The sequence below is a fragment of the Schistocerca cancellata genome, chromosome 3 (assembly GCF_023864275.1).
Source record: "Schistocerca cancellata isolate TAMUIC-IGC-003103 chromosome 3, iqSchCanc2.1, whole genome shotgun sequence".
In the NCBI taxonomy this organism is placed as follows: domain Eukaryota; kingdom Metazoa; phylum Arthropoda; class Insecta; order Orthoptera; family Acrididae; genus Schistocerca; species Schistocerca cancellata.
In genome coordinates, this window is record NC_064628.1 from 961,540,782 (window position 1) to 961,551,743 (window position 10,962).

Here is a 10,962-nt window from a genome sequence, read left to right on the forward strand (position 1 = left end):
GAGGACGATGTATTGAATCGGGACGCAATTTGAGTTATCCATCGTCATTAGGAGGCCCTGAACGTTACAATTCACTATCAGTTTTTCATCCCATTCGATAATCTAGACTCACAGCAGAACGGCCATAAGGTGCCCGAGGCAGCAATAGTCCCATGGATTTAAGTCGGCTACTGGACGATGTACTGAATCGGGACGCAATTTGTGTGGTCCATCGTCATTAGGTGGCTCTGAATGTTACAAATCACTATCAGTTTTTCGTCCAGTTCGAAAATCTTTGACTCACAGCAGAACGGCCATAAGGTGCCCGAGGCAGCAATAGACACATGGAGTCAAGTCGGCTGGAGGACGATGTATTGAATCGGGACGCAATTTGAGAGATCCATCGTCATTAGGTGGCCCTGAACGTTACAATTCACTATCAGTTTTTCGTCCCATTCGATAATCTAGACTCACAGCAGAACGGCCATAAGGTGCCCGAGGCAGCAATAGACCCATGGAGACAAGTCTGCTGGAGGACGATGTATTGAATCGGGACGCAATTTGAGTGATCCATCGTCATTAGGAGGCACTGAACGTTACAATTCACTATCAGTTTTTTGTCCCATTCGATAATCTAGACTCTCAGCAGAACGGCCATAAGGTGCCCGAGGCAGCAATAGACCCATGGAGTCAAGTCGGCTGGAGGACGATGTATTGAATCGGGACGCAATTTGAGTGTTCCATCGTCATTAGGAGGCCCTGAACGTTACAATTCACTATCAGTTTTTCGTCCGATTCGAAAATCTTTGAGTCACAGCAGGCCTGCCATAAGGTGCCCGAGGCAGCAATAGACCCATGGAGACAAGTCTGCTGGAGGACGATGTATTGAATCGGGACGCAATTTGAGTGATCCATCGTCATTAGGTGGCCCTGAACGTTACAATTCACTATCAGTTTTTCGTCCCTATCGATAATCTAGATTCACAGCAGAACGGCCATAAGGTGCCCGAGGCAGCAATAGACCCATGGAGTCAACTCGGCTGGAGGACGATGTATTGAATCGGGACGCAATTTGCGTGGTCCATCGTCATTAGGTGGCCCTGAATGTTACAATTCACTTTCAGTTTTTCGTCCGATTCGAAAATCTTTGACTCACAGCAGAACGGCCATTAGGTGCCCGAGGAAGCAATCGACCCATGGAGACAAGTCTGCTGGAGGACGATGTATTGAATCGGGACGCAATTTGAGTGATCCATCGTCATTAGGAGGCCCTGAACGTTACATTTCACTATCAGTTTTTCGTCCCATTCGATAATCTAGACTCACAGCAGAACGGCCATAAGGTGCCCGAGGCAGCAATAGTCCCATGGATTTAAGTCGGCTACTGGACGATGTACTGAATCGGGACGCAATTTGTGTGGTCCATCGTCATTAGGTGGCTCTGAATGTTACAAATCACTATCAGTTTTTCGTCCAGTTCGAAAATCTTTGACTCACAGCAGAACGGCCATAAGGTGCCCGAGGCAGCAATCGACCCATGGAGACAAGTCTGCTGGAGGACGATGTATTGAATCGGGACGCAATTTGAGTGATCCATCGTCATTAGGTGGCCCTGAACGTTACAATTCACTATTAGTCTTTCGTCCGATTCCAAAATCTTTGACTCACAGCAGAACGGCCATAAGGTGCCCGAGGCAGCAATAGACGCATGGAGACAAGTCTGCTGGAGGACGATGTTTTGAATCGGGACGCAATTTGAGTGTTCCATCGTCATTAGGAGGCCCTGAACGTTACAATTCACTATCAGTTTTTCGTCCGATTTGAAAATCTTTGAGTCACAGCAGGCCTGCCATAAGGTGCCCGAGGCAGCAATAGACCCATGGAGACAAGTCTGCTGGAGGACGATGTATTGAATCGGGACGCAATTTGAGTGATCCATCGTCATTAGGTGGCCCTGAACGTTAGAATTCACTATCAGTTTTTCGTCCCATTCGATAATCTAGATTCACGGCAGAACGGCCATAAGGTGCCCGAGGCAGCAATAGACCCATGGAGTCAACTCGGCTGGAGGACGATGTATTGAATCGGGACGCAATTTGCGTGGTCCATCGTCGTTAGGTGGCCCTGAATGTTACAATTCACTATCAGTTTTTCGTCCGATTCGAAAATCTTTGACTCACAGCAGAACGGCCATTAGGTGCCCGAGGCAGCAATCGACCCATGGAGACAAGTCTGCTGGAGGACGATGTATTGAATCGGGACGCAATTTGAGTGTTCCATCGTCATTAGGAGGCCCTGATCGTTCCAGTTCACTATCAGTTTTTCGTCCCATTCGTTAATCTAGACTCACAGCAGAACGGCCATAAGGTGCCCGAGGCAGCAATAGTCCCATGGAGTCAAGTCGACTAGTGGACGATGTACTGAATCGGGACGCAATTTGTGTGGTCCATCGTCATTAGGTGGCCCTGAATGTTACAAATCACTATCAGTTTTTCGTCCGATTCGAAAATCTTTGACTCACAGCAGAACGGCCATACGGTGCCCGAGGCAGCAATCGACCCATGGAGACAAGTCTGCTGGAGGACGATGTATTGAATCGGGACGCAATTTGAGTGATCCATCGTCATTAGGTGGCCCTGAAAGTTACAATTCACTATCAGTTTCTCGTCCGATTCGAAAATCTTTGACTCACAGCAGAACGGCCATAACGTGCCCGAGGCAGCAATAGACCCATGAAGTCAAGTCTGCTGGAGGACGATGTATTGAATCAGGACGCAATTTGAGTGATCCATGGTCATTAGGTGGCCCTGAACGTTACAATTCACTATCAGTTTTTCGTCCCATTCGATAATCTAGACTCACAACAGAACTGCCATAAGGTGCCCGAGGCAGCAATAGACCCATGGAGACAAGTCGGCTGGGGACGATGTATTGAATCGGGACGCAATTTGAGTGATCCATCGTCATTAGGTGGCCCTGAACGTTACAATTCACTATAAGTTTTTCATCCCATTCGATAATCTAGATTCACAGCAGAACGGCCATAAGGTGCCCGAGGCAGCAATAGACCCATGGAGTCAAGTCGGCTGGAGGACGATGTATTGAATCGGGACGCAATTTGAGTGATCCATCGTCATTAGGAGGCCCTGAACGTTACAATTCACTATCAGTTTTTCGTCCCATTCGATAATCTAGACTCACAGCAGAACGGCCATAAGGTGCCCGAGGCAGCAATAGACACATGGAGTCAAGTCGGCTGGAGGACGATGTATTGAATCGGGACGCAATTTGAGAGATCCATCGTCATTAGGTGGCCCTGAACGTTACAATTCACTATCAGTTTTTCGTCCCATTCGATAATCTAGACTCACAGCAGAACGGCCATAAGGTGCCCGAGGCAGCAATAGACCCATGGAGACAAGTCTGCTGGAGGACGATGTATTGAATCGGGACGCAATTTGAGTGATCCATCGTCATTAGGAGGCACTGAACGTTACAATTCACTATCAGTTTTTTGTCCCATTCGATAATCTAGACTCTCAGCAGAACGGCCATAAGGTGCCCGAGGCAGCAATAGACCCATGGAGTCAAGTCGGCTGGAGGACGATGTATTGAATCGGGACGCAATTTGAGTGTTCCATCGTCATTAGGAGGCCCTGAACGTTACAATTCACTATCAGTTTTTCGTCCGATTCGAAAATCTTTGAGTCACAGCAGGCCTGCCATAAGGTGCCCGAGGCAGCAATAGACCCATGGAGACAAGTCTGCTGGAGGACGATGTATTGAATCGGGACGCAATTTGAGTGATCCATCGTCATTAGGTGGCCCTGAACGTTACAATTCACTATCAGTTTTTCGTCCCTATCGATAATCTAGATTCACAGCAGAACGGCCATAAGGTGCCCGAGGCAGCAATAGACCCATGGAGTCAACTCGGCTGGAGGACGATGTATTGAATCGGGACGCAATTTGCGTGGTCCATCGTCATTAGGTGGCCCTGAATGTTACAATTCACTTTCAGTTTTTCGTCCGATTCGAAAATCTTTGACTCACAGCAGAACGGCCATTAGGTGCCCGAGGAAGCAATCGACCCATGGAGACAAGTCTGCTGGAGGACGATGTATTGAATCGGGACGCAATTTGAGTGATCCATCGTCATTAGGAGGCCCTGAACGTTACATTTCACTATCAGTTTTTCGTCCCATTCGATAATCTAGACTCACAGCAGAACGGCCATAAGGTGCCCGAGGCAGCAATAGTCCCAAAGATTTAAGTCGGCTACTGGACGATGTACTGAATCAGGACGCAATTTGAGTGATCCATCGTCATTAGGTAGCCCTGAACGTTACAATTCACTATCAGTTTTTCGTCCCATTCGTTAATCTAGACTCACAGCAGAACGGCCATAAGGTGCCCGAGGCAGCAATAGTCCCATGGACTCAAGTCGGCTAGTGGACAATGTACTGAATCGGGACGCAATTTGTGTGGTCCATCGTCATTAGGTGGCCCTGAATGTTACAAATCACTATCAGTTTTTCGTCCGATTCGAAAATCTTTGACTCACAGCAGAACGGCCATACGGTGCCCGAGGCAGCAATCGACCCATGGAGACAAGTCTGCTGGAGGACGATGTATTGAATCGGGACGCAATTTGAGTGATCCATCGTCATTAGGTGGCCCTGAAAGTTACAATTCACTATCAGTTTCTCGTCCGATTCGAAAATCTTTGACTCACAGCAGAACGGCCATAAGGTGCCCGAGGCAGCAATAGACCCATGAAGTCAAGTCTGCTGGAGGACGATGTATTGAATCAGGACGCAATTTGAGTGATCCATGGTCATTAGGTGGCCCTGAACGTTACAATTCACTATCAGTTTTTCGTCCCATTCGATAATCTAGACTCACAGCAGAACGGCCATAAGGTGCCCGAGGCAGCAATAGACCCATGGAGACAAGTCGGCTGGGGACGATGTATTGAATCGGGACGCAATTTGAGTGATCCATCGTCATTAGGTGGCCCTGAACGTTACAATTCACTATCAGTTTTTCATCCCATTCGATAATCTAGATTCACAGCAGAACGGCCATAAGGTGCCCGAGGCAGCAATAGACCCATGGAGACAAGTCTGCTGGAGGACGATGTATTGAATCGGGACGCAATTTGAGTGATCCATCGTCATTAGGAGGCACTGAACGTTACAATTCACTATCAGTTTTTTGTCCCATTCGATAATCTAGACTCACAGCAGAACGGCCATAAGGTGCCCGAGGCAGCAATAGACCCATGGAGTCAAGTCGGCTGGAGGACGATGTATTGAATCGGGACGCAATTTGAGTGATCCATCGTCATTAGGTGGCCCTGAACGTTACAATTCACTATCAGTTTCTCGTCCGATTCGAAAATCTTTGACTCACAGCAAAACGGCCATAAGGTGCCCGAGGCAGCAATAGACCCATGAAGTCAAGTCTGCTGGAGGACGATGTATTGAATCAGGACGCAATTTGAGTGATCCATCGTCATTAGGTGGCCCTGAACGTTACAATTCACTATCAGTTTTTCGTCCCATTCGATAATCTAGACTCACAGCAGAACGGCCATAAGGTGCCCGAGGCAGCAATAGACCCATGGAGACAAGTCGGCTGGGGACGATGTATTGAATCGGGACGCAATTTGAGTGATCCATCGTCATTAGGTGGCCCTGAACGTTACAATTCACTATCAGTTTTTCATCCCATTCGATAATCTAGATTCACAGCAGAACGGTCATAAGGTGCCCGAGGCAGCAATAGACCCATGGAGTCAAGTCGGCTGGAGGACGATGTATTGAATCGGGACGCAATTTGCGTGGTCCATCGTCATTAGGTGGCCCTGAATGTTACAATTCACTTTCAGTTTTTCGTCCGATTCGAAAATCTTTGACTCACAGCAGAACGGCCATTAGGTGCCCGAGGAAGCAATCGACCCATGGAGACAAGTCTGCTGGAGGACGATGTATTGAATCGGGACGCAATTTGAGTGATCCATCGTCATTAGGAGGCCCTGAACATTACAATTCACTATCAGTTTTTCGTCCCATTCGATAATCTAGACTCACAGCAGAACGGCCATAAGGTGCCCGAGGCAGCAACAGACCCATGGAGTCAAGTCGGCTGGAGGACGATGTATTGAATCGGGACGCAATTTGAGTTATCCATCGTCATTATGTGGCCCTGAATGTTACAATTCACTATCAGTTTTTCGTCCGATTCGAAAATCTTTGACTCACAGCAGAACGGCCATTAGGTGCCCGAGGCAGCAATAGACCCATGGAGACAAGTCGGCTGGGGACGATGTATTGAATCGGGACGCAATTTGAGTGATCCATCGTCATTAGGTGGCCCTGAACGTTACAATTCACTATCAGTTTTTCATCCCATTCGATAATCTAGATTCACAGCAGAACGGCCATAAGGTGCCCAAGGCAGCAATAGACCCATGGAGTCAAGTCGGCTGGAGGACGATGTATTGAATCGGGACGCAATTTGAGTGATCCATCGTCATTAGGAGGCCCTGAACGTTACAATTCACTATCAGTTTTTCGTCCCATTCGATAATCTAGACTCACAGCAGAACGGCCATAAGGTGCCCGAGGCAGCAATAGACACATGGAGTCAAGTCGGCTGGAGGACGATGTATAGAATCGGGACGCAATTTGAGAGATCCATCGTCATTAGGTGGCCCTGAACGTTACAATTCACTATCAGTTTTTCGTCCCATTCGATAATCTAGACTCACAGCAGAACGGCCATAAGGTGCCCGAGGCAGCAATAGACCCATGGAGACAAGTCTGCTGGAGGACAATGTATTGAATCGGGACGCAATTTGAGTGATCCATCGTCATTAGGAGGCACTGAACGTTACAATTCACTATCAGTTTTTCGTCCCATTCGATAATCTAGACTCATAGCAGAACGGCCATAAGGTGCCCGAGGCAGCAATAGACCCATGGAGTCAAGTCGGCTGGAGGACGATGTATTGAATCGGGACGCAATTTGAGTGATCTATCGTCATTAGGTGGCCCTGAACGTTACAATTCACTATCAGTCTTTCGTCCGATTCGAAAATCTTTGACTCACAGCAGAACGGCCATAAGGTGCCCGAGGCAGCAATAGACGCATGGAGACAAGTCTGCTGGAGGACGATGTATTGAATCGGGACGCAATTTGAGTGTTCCATCGTCATTAGGAGGCCCTGAACGTTACAATTCACTATCAGTTTTTCGTCCGATTCGAAAATCTTTGACTCACAGCAGAACGGCCATTAGGTGCCCGAGGAAGCAATCGACCCATGGAGACAAGTCTGCTGGAGGACGATGTATTGAATCGGGACGCAATTTGAGTGATCCATCGTCGTTAGGAGGCCCTGAACGTTACAATTCACTATCAGTTTTTCGTCCCATTCGATAATCTAGACTCACAGCAGAACGGCCATAAGGTGCCCGAGGCAGCAATAGACCCATGAAGTCAAGTCTGCTGGAGGACGATGTATTGAATCGGGACGCAATTTGCGTGGTCCATCGTCATTAGGTGGCCCTGAATGTTACAATTCACTATCAGTTTTTCGTCCGATTCGAAAATTTTTGACTCACAGCAGAACGGCCATTAGGTGCCCGAGGCAGCATTCGACCCATGGAGACAAGTCTGCTGGAGGACGATGTATTGAATCGGGACGCAATTTGAGAGATCCATCGTCATTAGGTGGCCCTGAACGTTACAATTCACTATCAGTTTTTCGTCCCATTCGATAATCTAGACTCACAGCAGAACGGCCATAAGGTGCCCGAGGCAGCAATAGACCCATGGAGACAAGTCTGCTGGAGGACGATGTATTGAATCGGGACGCAATTTGAGTGATCCATCGTCATTAGGAGGCACTGAACGTTACAATTCACTATCAGTTTTTTGTCCCATTCGATAATCTAGACTCACAGCAGAACGGCCATAAGGTGCCCGAGGCAGCAATAGACTCATGGAGTCAAGTCGGCTGGAGGACGATGTATTGAATCGGGACGCAATTTGAGTGATCCATCGTCATTAGGTGGCCCTGAACGTTACAATTCACTATCAGTCTTTCGTCCGATTCGAAAATCTTTGACTCACAGCAGAACGGCCATAAGGTGCCCGAGGCAGCAATAGACGCATGGAGACAAGTCTGCTGGAGGACGATGTATTGAATCAGGACGCAATTTGAGTGTTCCATCGTCATTAGGAGGCCCTGAACGTTACAATTCACTATCAGTTTTTCGTCCGATTTGAAAATCTTTGAGTCACAGCAGGCCTGCCATAAGGTGCCCGAGGCAGCAATAGACCCATGGAGACAAGTCTGCTGGAGGACGATGTATTGAATCGGGACGCAATTTGAGTGATCCATCGTCATTAGGTGGCCCTGAACGTTACAATTCACTATCAGTTTTTCGTCCCATTCGATAATCTAGATTCACAGCAGAACGTCCATAAGATGCCCGAGGCAGCAATAGACCCATGGAGTCAACTCGGCTGGAGGACGATGTATTGAATCGGGACGCAATTTGCGTGGTCCATCGTCGTTAGGTGGCCCTGAATGTTACAATTCACTATCAGTTTTTCGTCCGATTCGAAAATCTTTGACTCACAGCAGAACGGCCATTAGGTGACCGAGGCAGCAATCGACCCATGGAGACAAGTCTGCTGGAGGACGATGTATTGAATCGGGACGCAATTTGAGTGATCCATCGTCATTAGGAGGCCCTGAACGTTCCAATTCACTATCAGTTTTTCGTCCCATTCGTTAATCTAGACTCACAGCAGAACGGCCATAAGGAGCCCGAGGCAGCAATAGTCCCATGGAGTCAAGTCGGCTAGTGGACAATGTACTGAATCGGGACGCAATTTGTGTGGTCCATCGTCATTAGGTGGCCCTGAATGTTACAAATCACTATCAGTTTTTCGTCCGATTCGAAAATCTTTGACCCACAGCAGAACGGCCATACGGTGCCCGAGGCAGCAATCGACCCATGGAGACGCAATTTGAGTGATCCATCGTCATTAGGTGGCCCTGAAAGTTACAATTCACTATCAGTTTCATGTCCGATTCGAAAATCTTTGACTCACAGCAGAACGGCCATAAGGTGCCCGAGGCAGCAATAGACCCATGAAGTCAAGTCTGCTGGAGGACGATGTATTGAATCAGGACGCAATTTGAGTGATCCATCGTCATTAGGTGGCCCTGAACGTTACAATTCACTATCAGTTTTTCGTCCCATTCGATAATCTAGACTCACAGCAGAACGGCCATAAGGTGCCCGAGGCAGCAATAGACCCATGGAGACAAGTCGGCTGGGGACGATGTATTGAATCGAGACGCAATTTGAGTGATCCATCGTCATTAGGTGGCCCTGAACGTTACAATACACTATCAGTTTTTCATCCCATTCGATAATCTAGATTCACAGCAGAACGGCCATAAGGTGCCCGAGGCAGCAATAGACCCATGGAGTCAAGTCGGCTGGAGGACGATGTATTGAATCGGGACGCAATTTGAGTGATCCATCGTCATTAGGAGGCCCTGAACGTTACAATTCACTATCAGTTTTTCGTCCCATTCGATAATCTAGACTCACAGCAGAACGGCCATAAGGTGCCCGAGGCAGCAATAGACACATGGAGTCAAGTCGGCTGGAGGACGATGTATTGAATCGGGACGCAATTTGAGAGATCCATCGTCATTAGGTGGCCCTGAACGTTACAATTCACTATCAGTTTTTCGTCCCATTCGATAATCTAGACTCACAGCAGAACGGCCATAAGGTGCCCGAGGCAGCAATAGACCCATGGAGACAAGTCTGCTGGAGGACGATGTATTGAATCGGGACGCAATTTGAGTGATCCATCGTCATTAGGAGGCACTGAACGTTACAATTCACTATCAGTTTTTTGTCCCATTCGATAATCTAGACTCACAGCAGAACGGCCATAAGGTGCCCGAGGCAGCAATAGTCCCATGGATTTAAGTCGGCTACTGGACGATGTACTGAATCGGGACGCAATTTGTGTGGTCCATCGTCATTAGGTGGCTCTGAATGTTACAAATCACTATCAGTTTTTCGTCCAGTTCGAAAATCTTTGACTCACAGCAGAGCGGCCATAAGGTGCCCCAGGCAGCAATCGACCCATGGAGACAAGTCTGCTGGAGGACGATGTATTGAATCGGGACGCAATTTGAGTGATCCATCGTCATTAGGTGGCCCTGAAAGTTACAATTCACTATCAGTTTTTCGTCCGATTCGCAAATCTTTGACTCTCAGCAGAACGGCCATAAGGTGCCCGAGGCAGCAATAGACCCATGAAGTCAAGTCTGCTGGAGGACGATGTATTGAATCAGGACGCAATTTGTGTGATCCATCGTCATTATGTGGCCCCGAACGTTACAATTCACTATCAGTTTTTCGTCCCATTCGATAATCTAGACTCACAGCAGAACGGCCATAAGGTGCCCGAGGCAGCAATAGACCCATGGAGTCAACTCGGCTGGAGGACGATGTATTGAATCGGGACGCAATTTGCGTGGTCCATCGTCATTAGGTGGCCCTGAATGTTACAATTCACTATCAGTTTTTCGTCCGATTCGAAAATCTTTGACTCATAGCAGAACGGCCATAAGGTGCCCGAGGCAGCAATAGACCCATGGAGTCAAGTCGGCTGGAGGACGATGTATTGAATCGGGACGCAATTTGAGTGATCCATCGTCATTAGGTGGCCCTGAACGTTACAACTCACTATCAGTCTTTCGTCCGATTCGAAAATCTTTGACTCACAGCAGAACGGCCATAAGGTGCCCGAGGCAGCAATAGACCCATGGAGTCAACTCGGCTGGAGGACGATGTATTGAATCGGGACGCAATTTGAGTGATCCATCGTCATTAGGTGGCCCTGAACGTTACAATTCACTATCAGTCTTTCGTCCGA